The sequence below is a fragment of the Moschus berezovskii genome, chromosome 4 (genome assembly GCF_049115385.1).
Source record: "Moschus berezovskii isolate FMDL1 chromosome 4, NW_MosBer_1.0, whole genome shotgun sequence".
In the NCBI taxonomy this organism is placed as follows: domain Eukaryota; kingdom Metazoa; phylum Chordata; class Mammalia; order Artiodactyla; family Moschidae; genus Moschus; species Moschus berezovskii.
Window position 1 is genome coordinate 5,941,067 of NC_142463.1, and position 21,172 is coordinate 5,962,238.

At 51.8% G+C, this 21,172-nt stretch overlaps 1 protein-coding gene across 4 annotated transcripts in view; it reads right to left on the bottom strand.

Annotated features, from left to right (window-relative positions):
• The window catches only part of SH3BP4 (SH3 domain binding protein 4), a 96,419-nt gene extending 75,835 nt beyond the window's left edge, over positions 1–20,584 (bottom strand). For 3 of the 4 annotated variants that reach the window (XM_055404104.2, XM_055404100.2, XM_055404105.2), the window contains exon 1: positions 20,311–20,584. The gene's annotated coding sequence lies outside the window, so the exon portion shown is untranslated. Of the gene's footprint in view, positions 1–18,915; positions 19,009–20,310 lie in introns of all 4 variants that reach the window. The other variant, XM_055404101.2, reaches the window with a different exon arrangement.
• Between the last annotated feature and the right edge of the window lie 588 nt (positions 20,585–21,172).

Below are 21,172 nucleotides of genomic sequence, written 5' to 3' on the forward strand. Positions count from 1 at the left end.
CGCCCCAGTCACCGCCCGCCCCATCCCCGACCCCTCGGGCTGCAGGCAGCTGCCGACTGGGCCAGCTCAACTACTCCCCGGGCGGGGCTGAGCAGTGAGTCAGGCAAGCTCCACACGCGCCTCTAATCGGGCAAGTTATACAATTATCCCCATCACAAATCGCCATGTGTCGCGGGCGGCGGGCCTGCACGGTTGAGGATGAACTACTTTCCCAGGGTGGGTGCAGAGACCGGCTCAGAGCCACCTAATTCCTGCCCCTCCTTCCCCTCAGCAGCCAAAAGGGACCCCAGCACCTGCCAGTGAACAGGGAAGGTGAGGGGCAGAGAGAAGTCAGAGCGGTTGGACTGGGCTCGAACCTCTCGCCCTTTCTGAGCTAAGGAGGCTGGACCTTGCAGCGTGGGAACAGAGCTTCCGCTTCCTTGAGCAGCAGAAGGGCCTGCCCCTCAAAGCAAGAGCCTCAGGGCCAAGTCCAGCTAAAGATTCCAGGAGCTCCTGGGCTCCCAGGGGGACTGGCAAGCCCCAAGTTGCATTTCAGGATAACTGTCAGCCAAGGGTACGTGTCCACAGGCTCACCCACTCCACCTGCCCCACACACTGTGCGTTTTCAGTTCAGTTCAGTCACTCAGTCGTGTCCAACTCTTTGCGACCCCATGGACTGCAGCAGGACAGCCCTCCCTGTCCATCACCAACTCCCGGAGCTTATTCAAACTCATGTCCATTGAGTTGATGATCCCATCCGACCATCTCATCCTCTGTTTTTCCCTTATCTTCCCACCTTCAATCTTTCTCAGCATCAGGGTCTTTTCCAGTGAGTCAGCTCTTCGCATCAGGTGGCCAGAGTACTGGAGTTTCAGCTTCAACATCAGTCCTTCCAATGAACAGTCAGCACTGATTTTCTTTAGGATGGACTCGTTGGATCTCCTTGCAGTCCAAGGGACTCTCAAGAGTTTTCTCTGACACCACACTTCAAAAGCATCAATTCTTCAACTCTCAGCTTTCTTCATAGTCCAACTGTCACATCCATACATGGATACTGGAAAAACCATAGCTTCGACTAGATGGAATTTGTTGGCAAAGTAATGTCTCTGCTTTTTAATATGCTGTCTAGGTTGGTCATAACTCTTCTTCCAAGGAGCAAGTGTTTTTTAATTTCATGGCTGCAGTCACCATCTGCAGTGGTTTTGGAGCCCAAAAAAAATAAAGGGCAGCAAAGTGGAATCAAGTTCACGACTTTCCAGAATTTCTAAAGGACCTTCCCTCAGGCAGGTGAGGAGCTGATTCACTGAGATAAGTGTAAATATTTCTTCCGCAAGGATTAGCCTAGCTTTCCAAATCACACCTATCAAACCAGACCAGGGAAAACACTTTGAGAATGGCTCGTACCCTGTGTGGGCAGGTTTCTCTGGTGGCTCGGATGGTAAAGATTCTGCCTGTAATGCACGAGACCTGGGTGTGATCCCTGGGTTGGGAAGATCCCCTGGAGAAGGGAATGGTTACCCACTTCAGTATTCTTGCCTGGAGAATTCCAGTGACAGAGGAGGCAGGCAAGTCCATGGGGTCACAAAGAGTCAGACACGACTAAGTGACTAATATTTTCACTTTTCACTTAGAAACAAACAGAAAAGACAACTGATCTCCACTCCTTAGAGGCACTACTATGTTATGTAAGTCACTTACTTGTGTCTGACTCTTTTCGACCCCAAGGACTGTAGCCTGCCAGGCTCCTCTGTCCATGGGATTTCCCAGGCAAGGATACTGGAGTGGGTAGCCATTTCCTTCTCCAGAGGATGTGCCTAACTCAGGGATCGAACCCGAGTCTCCTGCATTGCAGGCAGATTCTTTGCTGCCTGAGCCACAGGGAAGCCCTAGTGAGAGGCACTGGGTGGCTTCAATTCTTACATTTCAAATTGACAGGGTGACGATCGTGTTCTACAGGTGTCTTTCATCAGAACACACTTGAACACTTTAAACAGCCTGCAAAGGGGAAAGTGGCTTTCTGGGATGAAGGCAGGGGATGGGGCACACTGAAGGAGGTGCTCCCCCTTTTCACAAGGAACTCCTCCTTCTAAATGGTCTATTCAGAAATAAGTTCCCCCAGCACACCTGCATGGGACAAAGCATGGAATCTGTATCCATTCACTTGAGTTTGCATCTTACCAGGAGTATGAAGAAAAAGCCTCCTCAAAAACAATTTACAGAAAAATCTAAGTAAATGAATGTCATTTAAAAGGGGCAGGCTAGCCAATAAGCATATGAAAAGATGCTCAATACCGCTAATCAGAAGGGAATGCAAGTCAAAACCAGGAGATGTCACCTCACACCCTTTAGGGCGGCTGTGCATAAAAATCTGAAAGTCACAAGTGTGGATGAGGATGGAGAGTGCGGAGTAGGTGGGGATGCAAACTGGTACCACCGCCGTGGAACACAGTATGGAGGTTTCGCAAAAAATTTAAAAGAAAACTGCCCTATGATAAAGAAACCGCGCCTCTGGGTATCTATCCAAAAGTGAAAGCTGCTTCTCAAAGAGATATTCACCCACTCCTACGTTCACAGCAGCATCATTCACAGTCACCAAGAGGCGCAAAGCAAAGGCCCAAGAACGGACAGATGGGCAAGAAAATGTGATCCATATTATGGAACATCCTTCAGCCTTAAAGAGGACGGAGCTCTGTCCCCAGCCACCACCCGGATGAAACCTGAGGAACAGTCTAAGTAAGATAAATACCAGTCACAAAAAAAGACAGGTACTATATGATTCCACTTACATGGGCCATGTGAAAGAGCCAAATTCACAGCCACAAAGTAGAATGATGGTTAGTTCTCAGCTGGTGCTGGAGGAGAAGGGAAAATGGCAAAAGGCTTAATGGGTAAGTTTCAGTTTGGGAAACAAAGTTTTGAAGACCAGCTGTACAACCATGTGAACAGACTTTACACTGTTCAACTATATGATTTTAAAAACTGTCCAAGTGGTAAATTTTACATTATGTGTTGTTTTTAAAAAACTGCAATTTAAAAATAAAATTTCTGAAAAGAGAGGGAGGTCCTATACAGTGGGCTATCTTGTTTTCTTCACAGACTTTCTGAAATTGGTGTCTGGCAGTGCCCTGCAGCAACACACAATCTAAGTCCTTGCCATTTCCACCTGATTCCCCTCAGGAGAAGTCTAAAGCAGTTTCTTTAAAAAAAAAAAAAAAAAGCCCCCTTGCCAGTTGCTTTACGAGGCAAAAGTGATCTTAATCCCCAAGCTGATAAACAAAAAGGGAAATTATACCTAAACCCCACTTGGGGATACAGAAGCGGAACCCTGAGCAATACAGGTCGGCAGAAAAATCCACAACCTGATGGAATTCGCTCCAGGAAAGTTGTCAGAAGCAGAGATACAGCCAGCCCCAGTGGGGGACACTGACTCACTTTTCACTCTCCAGGCATCGGTAATATTTGGAATGATTACAAAAGCACGTACTTTTTTTCACAACAAAACAATGTAAAGCACACTGACATTTTTGAAAAACCATCATCTGAGGAACAATACTGTTCAATATGTGGGTTCCAAAGGGGTCACTTGAAACTGGGCAGAGGGTCATTTAGGACGCCTCTGTAATTAAGGATGCAGGGGCTCAGCCTGAGGTTGACTGACTCTAACGGAGGGCCCTGAGCAAGACTGCAGCCCTCACGGTGAATCTGATGCTCAGAGAAAGAGACGCCCAGCCCAGGTGCACAGACTCACCAAGACCTGCCTTGAGTCCAGGAGCAAAGGAAGGAGGCTGTCCAGGCCAGTCCTCGGTACCAGTGATGGTGACTGTTCTGACCCACGTTCAGTTCAGTGCAGTCGCTCAGTCATGTCCGACTCTTTGCAACCCCACAGACTGCAGCACACCAGGCCTCCCTGGCAATCGCCAACTCCAGGAGTTTACTCAAATTCATGTCCATCGAGTCCATGATGCCATCCAACCATCCTCTGTTATCCCCTTCTCCTCCTGCCTTCAGTCTTTCCCATAATCAGGGTCTTCTTCACATCAGGTGGCCAAAGTATCGGAGTTTCGGCTTCAGCATTAGTCTTTCCAATGAATATTCAGGACTGATTTCCTTTAGGATGGACTAACTGGATCTCCTTGCTGTCCAAGGGGCTCTCAAGAGTCTTCTCCAACATCACAGTTCAAAAGCATCAATTCTTTGTTGCTCAGCTTTCTTTATGGTCCAGCTGTCACACCCATACATGACTACTGGAAAAACCATAGCTTTGACTAGATGGACCTTTGTTGGCAAAGTCTCTGCTTTTTAATATGCTGTCTAGGTTTGTCATAGCTTTGCTTCCAAGGAGCAAGTTTATGGCTGCAGTCAGCATCTGCAGTGATTCTGGAGCTCAAGAAAATAGTCTGTCACTGTTTCCACTGTTTCTCCATCTATTTGCCATGAAGTGATGGGACCGGATACCATGGTCCTAGTTTTCTGAGTCCAGAGTTTTAAGCCATGATCTTAGTTTTTTGAATATTTACGTTTTAAGTTTCAGATCACCAGTATATCTAACCAATGTAGCTGGAACTAAAAGAGGAAGACATTCAGGGCCACCGCGTGTGAGTGTCTGTGTGAGACATTTATCCCCAAGGCCTGTGGAGAAGGGTCCATACCCATCACCCTGGAGACCACGCGGCATCTCAGGGACCAGCAGGCCAGTGCGGAGAAGGGCAGGTTGGAGACAGAAAGCTCAAGGACACCCTGCCAGACCCAGTGCTGGGCTGAAAAGGCCAGACTTGCTCTGTGAAACCAGGAAGGCGCCGAAAGTGTGCAGGCCTAGAATAAACACGGTCAGATCCTGCTCTCAATTCTTGACAAAGGGCAAAGGTCACCGCTGAACCCCGTCTAGCACACTGAAGCCACCAGGCATGTCTGCGGAGGGCACTGATGAGCAGGTGAGCGGGAAGAACAGGAGGAGGTCGGCCTCCCAGGCAGACGCGGGTCAGAGAGCCACACCAGGCACAGCTGAGGCCAGTGCCCGGCGTTATGTGACTGCAGGGTCCCATTGAAACGCACAGTCCACGTGACAACACACAGCCGCCCAGGCACACAGAAGGGACTGCACGCTGGGGAGGGGGACCCCAAAAGCCCTTAAGCATCAAGGCACACAAAATCAAACCACACACTCAAGGCTGCAGACCCCGACTGATTAAAGAGCCCTCGCCACAGAGAACACGGCAGCATCACAGACGCCACATCACCAGGGGAACACAGCGCCCCGGAACCCTGGGAAGAGGGAACCTGGCGAGGAATCCAGGCTGAAACATTCGCTCTGCCCGGGGAGCAGCAGAGTGCCTGAGTCCCGACACGGCTCTCGACACGCACCAAGCACTTTCCGTCAAAATGTCCTCCTTTTCAATGAAGGTAACTAGACCCACAGTCTCGGGTCGTTTAACTTCCAAACCACGCCCAAAGGGAGGATAGAAGGAGCAAACCCTTCATGGGAGAGGCAGTGATGGAACCAAGCGTATGACTGTTACCAACATGAGACGTCCGGGAAGGAGCACTGACCCAGGGAGAAGAAAAGCTGAGACTCCACGTGACGCACACCTGAAAATGACCCAGGAGGGGAGACAGTAAAGCATGATGAGAAAGGTACAATTCAGGCCACAAACACTGAATACATTCGGGAGAGGATTTTCTGATTGACAAAACGGTGACTCAACCCAAAGATCCAGTAAGCTGCCGGAAGAGCTCATATATACAGAGACGCTGTTAGAGCTGATCCAGGGAACACGACAAGACCAGGCCCGTCGGGAAACGGGAGCCCGACCCTTGAATCTGCCAGCACAGGGAGCAGAGCACCTTCTGGTCACCATGTGAAACGTAATGTGATCAGTGAACATAAGTTAACTGATCCACATTCACCTGCATGCCCTGGAGAAAATGCAACTGCCGCTCGAGTATCCAAGGAGCGGTCGCAAACCCGAGAAGCAGCCTGGAAATCCCAAAACCCTCTAAAGGAGAAGGCTGCACGGGCATCGCTGACTCCAGCTGGGTAGAAAGTAAGACGAAGGAAGAGGAAGGAGACAAGGAAAAAATTAAATACTTAAGAAAAGAACTCTTGGTTAAAGAGTATATTAAAATAAAAAGAAGAGATGCCTCAGGAAAAAACCACAAGGACGGCATTGGGGTCCACCTGGCTCCGGGCACTCGGGTGGCCCCTTGGGATGTCCCATCCCAGAAATACAACTGTAACCCCACCTCCACCAATGGTACTACTGATGTTGCTACTTTCAAACCTTCCCTCTTGAGATCAAGCACTCAGAAAGCAAGACCCGGGACGTGCCATCAGCCATCGCCAAGATAACCAGAGCCCCAGACCCGCTGCTGGACCGGAGCCCACCTGCCCTTCCGTCAGCTGTGCTCGGATGGGTCACGGGGCCACGCTGTGCCCTCACCTGATGGAGGGGAGTCTGGTGGGGCTCCTCCGTGGGTGGGAGGCAAGAAAACCCGGGGCCCAAGCCCGTAAGTGAGAGCTTCCCATACTGCACTAGTTCTTAGCTGAACATATAAGGGCTAATCAGATTCTCGGATTCAGTTGCTAAGTCGTGTCGGACTCTTTGCGACCCCAGGGACTGCAGAGCTCCTCTGTCCATGGGATTTCCAGCACTACTTGCCATCAACGGAAAGAACTTATTTCTGAAGTTTCTGAGTATTCTTGAAATTCAAAGGAAGCCAAGGGGGAGTCAAGGCACAGGCATCCTCAAATGCAGGATGTGAGGAAAGAGTCGCTGTTACCTTAAAACACCGTGCCGGGGCCTAAGACAAGTTCATGTGGGCGCGAAGCAAGTGGCGAGCCACGTGGGGTCCAGGTGAGAAAGCCAGTGCGGCTCTGATCTGACAGGTGCTGGTGAATGAATGTCCTCTGGGGCAATGTCTGGTTTGGGGTCATTTTCAATGCATTTAATCCTCCCACTCTAACAGTGTACGTTTCCACATGGAACAGCTGCACACAGAGCCTGGCGTTCATGCTTTGGGTAAACAACCCTCTCGGTTAATACCCAGGCATAAGGACCACATAAAACAGCTTACTCCTGGGGGTTTTTGGATACTCCCTGTGTCCAGGGACACAACAATTACCCTTTCTGGCTCCAGTTTCATCACTGGAAGATGTGAACAAAGCCACCTGCCCTGCTGGCCTTTAGAAGAAGTGAAGTCACTCAGTCGTGTCCGACTCTTTGCGACCCCATAGACTGTAGCCAGCCAGGCCCCTCCGTCCATGGGATTTTCCCGGCAAGAGTACTGGAGTGGGTTGCCATTTCCTTCTCCAGGGGATCTTCCCAATCCAGGGATTGAACCCAGATCTCCCGTACTGCGGACAGACGCTTTACCATCTGAGCCAGCAGGGAAATCCGCTGGCTTTTAGAAGGATCTTATATATTAAAAGTGAGAGCACCTGTTAGACTGAATGCCTGTATCTGTTTGACAAATATCAGCTACCCTTTCTCCTCTTTCTCCCCCAAACATGTTAAATTTACAGTTTACTTTGTTTTGTTAAGGACAACGGAGGGGGTTTTAGGTGAATGGGGAGATGACCACCCCAGACCGGCCCATTAGTTTTCACACCCAAACCACTTCTGTACAGTCCGCTAGCCTGGGGTGCAAGCTCTACGGAGCTGTCTATTTACAATTCCCAGCAGCAAAACCTGAAGGCAAAGGACAACCACAACCAACCTGACATATTCAAAGTCACACTCGCTCAAGATTATCCCATAATGCCCAGTTTACAGTGGTCTGCTAAGTAAATCGACACTTTGTCCTGAATGCCTTGCGCACCTGTTACTCACAGCCTTCCAACATCCAGTCCCCCTGGGAGTCACCCTCTGCTCTGCATGTTCCTGCTCATCAAAATAGTCCTGCTTCTTCCCAGAATAATCATCAGACCCTCCATTTAGAAAGTGGCCAATTTCTTGACAATTTCACTAATGACCAAGAAAAATAGGTATTTATGACATCATTGTCCAGCTTTTAGTTCTGTCCCTTTTAACCTTGACAAAGGAATGGCTTTACTGCGAGAGCATGATGAACAGCAGGTTGTCTGACTGGCGCAGAAGGTGGGACTGAAGTTTTTTTCCAGAATTAGACACAAGATTAGCCAGGTGAATGTGGGTTAAACACAGAAATCTTCTGGAAGGCCAGCAAAGCCGCAACTTTGTGGCTACCAACTCAAGAGGGGCAGAGAAGGGGGCTGTGGGAGGGGAATGACTGCCAGGCCCGGTGAGAACCTGACTAGGAAGATCAGGACCCACCTTGCCTGTGCTCCTGAGCGCTGGGTTCGGGGGGACAGCCGTGCTCAGAAACAGCCCGGGACTCCACTGACCAGGGCGAGGCGCTTGGATCTGTCTCCCTGGGTCCCTCCCACATTGTTTTATCTGGCAAGCCTCTGCATCTTGACCCACACCTTCTCCTTTCTGGAATACAGGATGCTATGACTTGATAATCCGACAGCTGGCCCAGTTGCTAAGTGTCATTTGGGTAATGAAGGTCACTCTTAAAAGTGTCCAGGGTGGTCGTTTAAACATTCGGATGATTCTGTGATACTCTCACAGTGGGTCAGAAGGCCGTGGCTCCCCACGTGGGTTGCAGAGTGGAGCAACAGGAGGGGACCACAAGGTGGCTGTGGGGGATCACAGATGTGAGCAGGGAGGCGTGGCCATCTGCTCAACTTCTGGACCCCGTGAGAGTCAGGTTGCTTATCGTCATCCTCCCAGTGGCCTGAGATAAAAGTTCAAAGCTGACTGACGACCAGAAGGACCCACCCTTCCAGACACCATGTTTTCCATCCCCTCCACGTGCCCGCAGAAAACTAGCACCTCTATTAGTTCCTGGCATTCACCCAACTGCCCGCCAGGCCTAAGTATCCCTTGGGCTTCCACTCAACTCCTTCGGGGCCCCCCATTTAGCAGGGCTTCTCTGGGGGGCCAGTCCTGACCTCCAGCACACCTGGGGAGCCCTGACCTCTTCTCCTGGGACACTGGCAGCCGATTCCCGGCACAGAGGCTGTCCCTGGTGGTCTTTCCATCCCCTCCATCCCCACCCCACCCCCAGTCTGGCTCACAGTGAGGGAGGAAATGCCTGAGTCCAAGTGAAACACGAGCTAATGAGGGGAAGGCGCCAGGACAAGAGGGCCTGGCTCTCAAGCCCGATCTAGGGGCGCCCCACCCCCTGAAACTCCATGATGGGCCTGGCAGCCAGGACAAATATCCAGCACCAAACAGCGGTCCTCCGGCCTCCCCAGCAGCCTGAAAAGTGCCGCCTCATCTTACGCTGAGTGGACAATGACTCACGGAAACCCTGGTGCCAAGACAGAGGAGGCAGCCAGGTCCCCCGCAAACCACGCTCAGGACACGGGCCAACCAATATTCCGCCCAAAACTCAGCTTCCCCTCCTGCCAGAAGGAAGAAGTCCTGTGACGCTAGACTGCAGCTAGAAATCAAAATTACGGCCTTACCATCAGTGGAAGGTATTAAGTACTTTCTGCCCTTAATGATGGAGAAGGCAATGGCAAGCCACTCCAGTACAACTGCCTAGAAAATCCCACAGATGGAGGAGCCTGGTGGGCTGCAGTCCATGGGGTCGCTAAGGGTCGGACACGACTGAGTGACTTCACTTTCACTTTTCCTTTTCACGCATTGGAGAAGGAGATGGCAACCCACTCCAGTGTTCTTGCCTGGAGAATCCCAGGGAAGGGGGAGCCTGGTGGGCTGCCGTCTGTGGTGTCACACAGAGTCGGACACAACTGAAGTGACTTAGGAGCAGCAGTAGCAGCAGCCCTTAATGAACCCACAGATCTCAGAAATCAAGTCTGCGCCATCACCCTGTGCTAGATCAAAGTGCAGTCCGTCAGGTCACAGCTCCCCAAGGGACATGGACAGCCCCACGGATCACTCTTGACACCCACAGCAACAGGAGCCTAGGGAGCTCCAAATGGCAGTTCCTGAAGCCGAACGCATGGACATCAGCCACTTCCCTTTACAGCAGGGAGAGGGCCCCGAAGATGTCCAACAGAAACATTTCCCAGGCTTCAGGACACACGACGTCCCCATATGGTACTGTTTCTGAAACAGGCATGTGTGTACATTCCTTAAAACCGTGATAAGCACTTCCAGCCCCTGCCTGCCAAACTTCCAGCCCCTGCCTGCCAAAACTCACAAGGTAGAGCACACGGTCAGAAATCAGTTCCCCAGGATTTCCCCGGTGCTCCAGTGGCTAAGAATCTGGGCTCCCGATGCAGAGGACCTTGGTTCAGTTCCCGGTCAGGGAACTAGGTCCCACATGCTGAAACTCAAGATCCTGAGTACCGAAACTAAGACCCGGTGCAGCCAAATAAATAAATACATTAATTAATTTAAAAAAATCAATTCCCTGCAAAGGAGAGCCAGAGAGGCTGAGACTGATCTCAAAGTTCACCAAGTTCCGCTCAACAGATACAGAAACTCTCCCGAATGTCGCTCCCTTTGGACATGCGTTTCTGAGCAGTGATTATATATTTGTGTGTGTTCAGTAGCTAAGTTGTGTCTGACTCTTTGTGACCCCATAAACTGTCGCCCGCCAATCTCCTCTGTCCATGGGATTCTCCAGGCAAGAACACTGGAGTGGGTTGCCGTTTCCTCCTTCAAGTATACATTCGCCCCGTCATTAATAAAGTTAGAAGTTCTTTATAGAAGTTAAGAATAAAAGAAAAGAAAATCATTGGAAGAAAACACTTGCGTGTACTGAAAGATGTTCATTGCGGTACTGCTTATAATTTCAAAGTCACTGGAAACTATGACCAAGGACTTGTTAAATTAAGAGGGTGCATCCCCCAAGAGACCGACAGTGAAACTGAGGGTGCAAATCTGTGCTTATTGATCTGAAAGTATAGCAGTAATTTTTTGGTAAAAAGCTTAGTATTCATTCAACAGGGAAGGACTGGCTGAAGGATAGCTATGCGTCAGGCATCTAGTAAACAAAAAACCAAGTCCCCACTCCACCGTCTCATTCCTTTCGGAAGGATCGAGATTTACATGTGAAATTATCTGAAAGACACAAAAATTACCAGAGCAGTTACCCTGAGTGGCAGAATTCCACTGGGAACTTTTTTCTTCCCTTGCACTTTCTGTTTCTAAAGGGGCTTCCATGATGGCTCAGATGGTAAAGAATCTGCCTGCAATGCAGGAGACCCAGGTGCCATCTCTGGGTCGGCAAGATCCCTTGGAAAACAGAATAGCAACTCACTCCAGAATTCTTACCTGGGAAATCCCATGGTCAGAGGAGCCTGATGAAGTATAGTGTATAGAGTCGAAAAGAGTTCGACACAATTGAGTGACTAACACACACACGCACACACGTTTCTAAAATGAACACATAATTACTTGAGGAAGGGAAAAAAAAAGTGGACACGGTTTTTTTAAGAATGAAAAATCACAAAAGACTCTTCAAAAAACAATTAATATATCTAGAAAAGATGCCTGTTGAACACTAGATGCTTTGCCTCCCTCCCTGATCCCCCAAGGTAGCGAGGACATGTCAGGCCTTCTTGCAAAAGGCACAGAGCAGCCAGTCTACAAGCCAGGACCATTCTCCGCCCCAGGTATCAGACTGGAGTGAAACTTGCTGACCCCATTGCTCACCTCTCTTCCTGCACCAGGAATTTCAGAGACAGAGCAAAGACTGGGGATTCTAATCCTTAAACACTTAACCATCATCTTTAAATGTCAACATTTAAAATGGAAACACTTACATTCTTTAAACGTCAGATTGAATACCTAAATAATATCAAACCCCTGTACTCCTGTTTAATTCAGATGGTGAGGCATCACACAAAATCTCTACTTAACATTTTAAATCTACAAGTGTGCACAAGACCCCAAAGGCCACAATCACGAAAAGCTCCCCAGGACAGGTACGGGGCTTAAAGCACAAGAAAGGGTGATGCAGTAAGGTCCATTTCTCCACATGAAAATCTCCCTGCCAGGGAAGTTCAGTCCCACCAACACCGCTTTACAGGTAAGAAAGCCCAGCTTCAAAGAAGTCAAAAAATTTGTCCAAGGTCAAAGCCAGAAGCAAACAGAAGCCAAAGATGCAAACACAGACAGGTGTGTGGGATTAGGAAGCCCATGACATCACCCAAAATAAAACAGATCTCAGCAAAGACCACTGGAGACACACCTGAGCAAAGGAACTTGTCACATTCCAGTTTGCCCTGACAATGGCCTCAGGTACAAAAAAACAGTGTTTAGAAGAACATGATGGTTGGTCAGTCACTTAATTTTTGAATCTCCTAATGACTTTCAGTTGTGCAAATCAGGCTGTTTCATATTTGGCTGACCGAAAAGAAACATGTGATCAAAATTTGAAACCTTGGTCTCCTAATCCAGGACAGAAAGGTGAAATAACCAAATGGCTGTGGACCAGCACAAAACCAGAATAAAGTTTCCCTCAAGATGTCATAAACACTGATTTCTGAAGCCACAAGGGGGGAAAAACCACAGCTTCTGCCAGAGGACATCTGGGCCAGTATGACAGGAGGGAAAGTGAGAGCAGCCCAGAGCAGCTGGCTGTTTCTACTGCCACCGCCAGCACCTCCACCTGCTGCTGTGAGAGGCCCCGGGCCACAGGCCTGGCCCAGAGCTCGACATGAGCTATTATATGCAGAACAGTGACTCCAGCCATCATCCCCAGTTAAATTCAAAGACGAAGCTTCATTTCCCACTTCTCTAAGGGACACACCACAAACATCTGACACCACTTGTCAAAACGACGATTCTTAGGGTAATTTTCAAATGCTTAAACGAAGCTGCATGTTTCACATATTCCATTTACAGATGGTCCCTGACTTATTGGATGTTATTACCGACTCACTGGACATAAGTGTGAGCAAACTCCAGGAGACAGTGAAGGACAGGGCAGCCTGGCAGGCTGCAGTCCATGGGGTTGCAAAGAGTCAGACACGACTTAGTGACTGACCAAGCTGGCTCAGTGGTAAAGAATCCGCGAGACGGAAGAGATGGGAGTTGATCCCTGGGTCGGGAAGATCCCCTGAAGAAGGGAATGGCAACCCCCTCCAGTATTCTTGCCTGGGAAACCCCATGGATAGAGGAGCCTAGCCGGCTACAGTTTATGATCCCAAAGAGTCTGATGTGACTCAGTGACTAAGCACAGGCATGCACACCTGACTTACATCTCTTGACTTTCCCAGCCTGTGAAAGCAGCATGCACTCAGTAGAAACAGGACTTCAGATTTTCAATTCTGCTCTTTTACGAGGCTAGCGTATGTGGGTCTCACACTCTTCCGTGATGCTGGGCAGGGTAGGGAGTGACCGCTGGGGCCAAGAACAGATACAAAACTATTCTGCGTCTTTCATTTTCAGTACAATATTCAATCAATTATGTGAGCTATTCAACACTTCATTACCCAATAGGCTTTGTGTTCGATGACTCTGCCCAACTGTGGGCTAACAGTGTTCAGAGCATGCTGAAGTTAGGGAAGGTTAAGCTATGACGCTGGGGAGCTTAGATGTATTAAATGCATTTTCAATATGTTCCGCATACAATGGATTTATCAGTACATAACCCCATCTGAAGTCGAGGAAGAGCTGTACCTTTATGTATCCTAAAGTTATAAAAATTAAAATCCTTTCCAAAAGGGTGATAGCACGAACAGGTAAACAAAGGCAGGAAGTTGGGGTGAGTGAGATGGCAAAGGGCAGAGCTGTGAGGGGACTGCCGGGCAGCGTTTGCAAGTCAGCGGATCATTATTCACAGGAATTGCTTTCCTCCCCTGGCATAATTTTTAACTGTGGAGATAAGAAGAGACCATCAGCATCGCTGCTTCGTGATTATACGGCAGCATCGCTGCCCTGGTCTCCACCCTGCTCCCTCCTGGTTCACGGGATGTGCTGTCTGTACAGCAAGGATGCGGAGAAAAAGAAAGCGCAGCCCCTTGCCCAGCAGAGCCCCGCCCAGGGAGATGGCAGCAAGGAAGCAGCGGTCAGCTCCCGACCTCAGCAGTCAGGAAAGGCTTCCCTGAGGAGACCCAGGGACAAATGAGGACCGCCCCCCTCACCCCAGAAAAGGCTGGTGAAAACAAGCCGCAGATGTACAACATGAAAAGGCACGGAGGAGGGGGTGAGGGGGAGTCTTTTAAAGAGTTGGTCCCCATGACAGCCTCTTGCCCTCATAGTCCCCGGGGCCACTCACCCCCCACTGGACCCCCATCACTCTGTGCAGGTCCTACACCCCCTCCCTTCAGCCCCCAACCTGGCCTCCGCAGCCCCAGCATCCCAGCCCCTCTGACATAATTCTGGGTCCTTCCTGCCTTGACATCCTCAAATGACACCAACACTCGTCTCAGTGGGCTCCGTGTCTCATCCTTGGTTTTCTAGAAGCTTCCCCAGGAGCATTCCAGGTGTTACGTCTCTGATCACTCACGACCCAGAATTGTCCTGTTTGTATTGGGCTCCCAGACCCCTTCCTCCACATCCCAACCTCCTCCTGGACTTGGGGTCAAAGGGCACATGTTCTCCCACCTCCAGCTGCCTCTTTGGCCTTCTGCCCCCTTGGCCTTCCCGCCTTGGCATCATGGAGCAACTGAGAGGGGTGCTCCCAGGCCTGCTCCTCACTCAAGTCTCAAGCACTTACATTTTAAATAATTTGACTGCTAATTATGACAGAGAAAAAGTAATCAGCTTATGTGCAACCAAGCTCAGACTCTTAAAGGGCCCTCAGCCATCGAGTTTCTCCCTTCTCCCCTTGCACGATCCTAGGAAGACCCTCTGTCTCCCTCACTCCACAAGGGAAAGGGTCAACTCCTTGGTTTCAAAAACAGAGTTGACCATGCCTAGTCCCTAGTTTCCTTCTTATACAAATTCCCGGCCTTGGTGGAGTTCAACCCTGGACACACATCAGAGTGCTGATTCCACTGCTGCTGCTGCTAAGTCTCTTCAGTCGTGTCCGACTCTGTGCGACCCCATAGACGGCAGCCCACCAGGCTCCGCCGTCCCTGGGATTCTCCAGGCAAGAACACTGGAGTGGGTTGCCATTTCCTTCTCCAATGCGTGAAAGTGAAGCCACTCAGTCGTGTCTGACTCTTAACAACCCCATGGACTGCAGCCTACCAGGCTCCTCTGTCCATGGGATTTTCCAAGCAAGAGTACTGGAGTGGGTTCCATCGCCTTCTCCAGCTGATTCCACTGGGGAGCTTTTAAAGTTTCCCAGGTGGCGCTAGAGGTAAAGAATCCGCCTGCTAATGAAGGAGTTGTGGGTTTGATCCCTGAGTCAGGAAGATCCCCTGGAAATGGCAACCCACTCCAGTATTCTTGCCTGGAGAACTGCCATGGACAGAGGAGCCTGGTGGGCTACAGACCACGGGGACATGCCTGAGCGCACACACATACGCACATAGGAGCCTTGAGTTTTGAAGCACTCAACTCTTGCTGGCCAAATTAGGCTACTCAGCAACAGCCAAATCCTTTCAGAACATACAGCTCCCGGGCAGCTATGGTCCGAGCAGAAGCCAGGCAACCGTTTCACCCATTCTACAAGGGGGCTGGGCCAGTGAGCTCAATGCAATGAAAGGCAAGCTGGAGCCCACTCTTACTGGCTACACAGGTCCTCAGATACTTCGTAATAATATTGCCAGACCCAACTGGCAGCTTGAACTCAGCCACGGGGGCAGGATGTACACCAGGGCAGTTGGCAGATGCTTGCATCAAGGCTCTTTGTTTCTTCCCTAAGAGCAGGTTGACCAGCACACTTCGGGCTCAGAGACCAAGGAAACATTTAAATTCCTTTTATGCCTGCAGACCTTAGCAGGCTTCCCTGTTTCATGCGAATGGGGCAGCGTTTTCCTCAGTGAAGCAGGCTGGAAGAACAGGGAAGGGGCGGGAGAGAGGTGAGGGTGATTTAATAAGAATTTGGAACAACAAAAACTCTTTCACGGAAAGGATTCTTTTCAATTGTTTCAGAAGAGCTGGGCTACCAGGCATCAGCTCAGAGTTCCCTGAAGACGAGGCTTCATGGAGCAGATAAGAATAATCTCATTAGTATGTCCTTTATTTGATTGTACAGTAGAAGGTGGACCTTATCTTACATTTACTTAACAGCCTTCCTATAATCTTAATCTTATTCTATTGACCTCATCTGCCCAGAATACCCTCTTTTCATGATTCAAGGACAAACTTCAGGGCAGATTCTGAGTTCTCCCCAACTTCAAAATCACCATCTTCCAAATACATCAAACTTTACTGTGTAGATAGGGTGCAAGGGCATGGCCCTCTGGGGGACAACGGTGCAAACGGATTGCATTCCATTTAGGCTGCAAAGATTTCTCAGGTTTTAAAGATTTCACCACCTTTTTGTTATCACTGTGTAAAGGAGGTAGGCACTCTGCTATTTCCATGCCTGTATCTTCACGCTCCCAAAGGTGTGACTTGTTTCTTTCATTTAGGCACATGGGGAGATGTGATGAAAAGCTCTGGGCTCAGGCAGGTCCAGGTTTAAATCCCAGCTCGAGCACTTACTGGACAAAAAGGCTGCAGGAGCGACTTCAGTTCTGGTAGCTTTCCTGTAAAAGGGAAACCCTCACGGTTTTTGTGAGGATTTTAAAGTCTGCATGCTGGATCAGGTCCATCACAAATCCTTAGCAAGCAATCCCTGTTTTGTGCTCAGCTGTGTCCGACTCTTTGTGATCCCATGGACTGTAGCTCGCCAGGCTTCTCTGTCCATGCAATCTCCCAGGCGAGAATATTGGAGTGGGTTGACGTTTCCTCCTCCAGGGGAATCTTCCTGACCCAGAGATGGCACCCAGGAATCGAACCTGTGTCTCCTGCATTGGCAGGCAGATTCTTTACCACTGTGCCATCTGGGAAGCCCAAGGGATCCTCATTACAACACCCCAAATCTCAACTTACAAGTCCATATTTGCTTACCAATGGTTTGGGAAGATATTTTGTACACTTGGTGGATGGGAGGCAGTGATCAACTATAAAGAATTTCACCCTTCCTAGAATCACATCACACACTCTTGTGTCAACATCCTTCCCCCAGACTCTGGTCCTAAATGCATCAGATGCTGTCCAGTAACACACAAGGCCTGCAGGGCCCACGGAGAAGCAGGCTCAGGCTCCCTGGAAGACCCTGGTAAGTAGTTGGGTGTTTAGGGGCTTGCTGAATTATTTTTTCTCTCACTCTCTGGAGGATGAAGGCAGAATGTGGGGCTTCTATTGTGCAAGCAGTGGGGAGGCAGGATCCAGCTTGCAGGAAGCTGAGTGTCAACACTGTACTGCCCTGGGCTCCCCTCCTGGCCCTGAGGTCAGGGTAAAGTCTATTTAGCTGCTCAGTGACCCTCCCCAGTTCCCGGCTGTCAGGCAGTGGCCTCAGGACAAAGCAGTCCCAGTGCTCATCTCCAGGTCCTCAGGAAACACATCCCAGGGGACTGACTCAAATTCTCAAAAGAAAAATTGCAACGTGGCCCAATTCGTGTGTCGAATTTGAAAATAACCAAGCTAAGGAAAACCCACGTGGCTGGCCCTGAGCCCACAAGGCACACACAAGCCTGGTTCCTCAAACAGAGCCACGGTGGTTTGCCCCCAGCTGCGGTAAGGCCAGCCAGGCCCCAGTGGAGTGGCTTCTAACCTTGCTCGGGCCATGGGCTCCCCTAAGAAGCTGAGGGAAGCCAGGTGGCCTCCTGCCTTGCAAGAAGGAAGCGCACACATCCTTCCCACACTTAACCAGCCCGGAAGCCAGGATTTAAACAGGGGAGCGGCATCCCAGGACCCAGGGGCGTCAACCTCATTCCTATTAGCATATCTTATTATCACACCAGTACCACTAGAATAAGAAAAAAGTCTGTTGAAGCAGCCTACAGGGAAACAATTCCAGGCTGCTAGGTGACTAGAAATTGAGTTAGCAAACAGCAGAGAAAATCCAGGACTCCCCCTTCCTCCCAACTCAGAGAACATTCCGGACACAACACTAAGAGCCCAGGAGCCTGGAAGGTTACTTATCAGTAACTCGTCCAGCCCACTTTCTGGATCCTTCTGGAAGCCCCCAGTGTCTGGACTGTGCTCAGCTCCTAGCCCTTGGGCAGAACAAAGTGCTGGTGGGAGTGACAATTAAAAAAAAAAAAAATGAAACTATCAAATGACAAACTGGAACCCTCCAGACCTGCTACAGAAAGAGGCGCTTCCGTCACGGCTGCTTTGCCAGGGGAACAAAAGGCAACCTGTGTGGCACCTCGGACGGCTCCGGCTCCAGCTTTTAGTATCCGAAATTAACAAATGATCCGAGTCCCTCCCAATTGCTTTCAAAGGCTCCTTAAAGCATGGTGCCAGAGTCTTGGGACAACAGGAAAAAAATTAAAGCTCACAGAAGCTTCTCAGGCACCACAGATCTGAGCGGGTCATTGTTCATTTGGTAAACAAGAGTGCCGTAAAACAAATGCCTAGGAAGCCAGGGTTGCTCACTGTCTGAGTCCTTCTCCCAGAACTAACTGTTCCCTCTAGGATCAGCGTGGCCTAGGCATCAGGCCTGTGAACGCTGGGGCTTTAATGTCAAAGCCCCTTACACTCTGGGCATCTGCCCATGCGCACAAAGCAGATAGGGGAGACGGATAAGAGGGTTCTGTCTCCTTCCAAGCCTCCCACCCTCGATTTCCTGAGGGACTCGGCCTGGGTAGACAGTGCTGAGCAGGGAGCCGGGAACCTTCTCCCGACTCCACTGGACACTCCCGTTTCCTAGTCGGGATGACCAGGTGGGAGATAGGCTGTTTTATTTGATGACGAAAGCAAAGGACACAAATGAAATGCTTCCTAGCCCCTCAAAGTACAGCCGCTGTCCATGCAAGGATGTCGAAACGCTTTGCAAACCACCCATTAATTTTTATGGTGCCCTGAGAAGCAGATTGAGAATCATTACCTTCATTTTTACAAGGCAGGGAACCCAAACCACAGCCAATCCCCTCTGAACCAGTGGTCTAGCTGACTGCCGGCTTCTCTCTCCATCTCGGGCCTGCAGAAGGCATGGAAAACACCACTTACTGGAAAGGGGACCCACAGGGCCTGAGAATGCAGCCAGGTCTAGCCAGACACCCAAACTTTGGTGCTCAGAGACAATCAGGTTTAGAAGCGGGGAGGGGGAGGCTTCACAAAGGGATTGCTTTCATTTAGTCAAGAGAGGTTCCACGTCTAAACTTACCGATTAGATCAGTAAGTGGGTCATATCAGCAATATGAATATCAAAGAAGGTAAATACTGAAGCCGGTAGGAACTGTGGGATCAATGATGGTTTCTGTTTTACTGTTTATATTTCTATGCTTTCCACCCAGAAAATACAGTGTTGCTGTGATCCGAACAAAAGTTATGTGTGAACTTCTTACTACTAATAAAGCACACGGTACCCATCTAGCTGCACTAACTTGGAAAGAAAAGCGCGGATAACATACTGCCCAGGTTCCCTTTTTGAATCGCATTGACCGGTAAGGCTCCACCGGCCTCTCCGTACGCAGGAAGCCCGGCCGCCGTCCCCCTGGCGGCACCGGGGGCCGCCCAACACCCCCGGGAGAAGGGCCAGAGCGGCCTGGTCCCCCCGGCTACCCGGCCGGCCTGGGCTGGGAGCCGCCGGCCTCCAGGGCTAGGGTCCTACAGACCACCAATCCGCACAGCGGAGCCGGCTTCCCGCGAAACACCACTTAGCAACGTGCGTCTCCGCCAGTCTTCCCCGCCCGCCCGCCCGCCGCCGCTGTCACCTCGCGGCTGTGGGTTACCGGATGGCCAAGCCAGAAATCGGGGTTCTCATTTCCATCCTAAAATGAGGGGTTCTCCGAAGAAGTTGAAACACGCATTGTCACTAAGTTTAACCCAGGACTGCGCGCCCTTCCCTTCGCCCGGGACCCGCGCCAGAGAAAGCCCCGGCGCCTCCAGCCCTCGGAGCACCCACGGCACACCGAGCCGAGCGCCCCGAGGACGCGAACAGTAGCCGAGGAGGGTCACCTCTCAGGGCCGGCCTCGCTAGGACCAGGGAAGGGGGATGTGCCGGGCTCACGCGGGGGCCGTAAGTGCGGCTCGGCTCCCGGAACCCCGAGCCAGGCCAGCCTGCGCCGAGGTGACGGAGTCCCCGGGGAGCACGAGGGGCGCGCAAGGCTTCCCGAAGCCGTCCGGCGCCAGCCGCGCCCGGGCACCCCCGGAGCCCCGAACTCGGGCGGCGCGGGGGAACGATCGGCACCCGCGAGGCGTGCAAAGCCGCCGAGCCCCAGAAGGCGCCGCGGGGCTGGAGCGGCCCGCAGGGGCCGGCCCTGGCGCGCAGCCTGCCTACCTGGCTCGCATTGCGTCCCGCGGGCTCCTGCGGTTCTCCCCGCGGTCTGGGAGCGCGCCCGGGCCGGCAACGCGCGCCGATCCGCGGGAACCACCGCGCGGCGGCAGCGAGTTGCCGGGACCGCCGAGAGTGCCGGGAGCGCTCGGCCCCGCCTGGGAGGGCTGAGGGTGGTCCCCGCTCCCGGGCGGGGCGCGCGAGGCGGAGCGCGGGAGGAGGGGACCAGGGAGCGGGCGGCAGTGGTGGGGCTGGGGTGTCTCCTGGCCCGGGCGGGGTCAAGAGGGCGGGGTCTCGGGGCGGGATCGCGGGGGAGGGGTGGTCCTGCGCCGGAGCGGGGTGCCTTGGGCGGTAGGGGACAGAGTCTGAGCCGAGCGCCCTGGGGAGACGGGGGTGGGACGACGCCCAGGACGAGTAGGCGACCGGGTCCTAGCCCGGGCCTCCGGGAGCCAGGGCGGAGGGCGGGCAGGCAGGGGGCGGGGCAAGCTCGGAGGGGGCGGGGCCCAGAAAGCGGCCAGAAGACGGGCGCGGGGTGGGAATGAGTGGTGGGCGTGGTCACGACGTAGGGCGGGGCCTGCCTGGGGCGGTGGAGAAGAGGGCGTGGGGCTGGAAGAAGCAGAGGGCGGGGCCGAGCCGCTTCGGCCTGGGGCCGGGGGAGGGGCGAGAGGCGGGGGCCGGGGGGCGGGGCGGGGCCTAGAAAGCGGCCAAAAGGCGGAGACCGGGTGGGAATGATTAGTGGTCATGTCGGAGGGCGGGGCCTGCGTTGGGTGGAAAAGGTAGGGGGCGGGGGACGGGGCCGAGCCGAAGCGCGGAGAGGCCGGGAGGGGGAGCGCTCGCAGGCGGGGGTCTGGCGCCGTGTCTCCCGGAG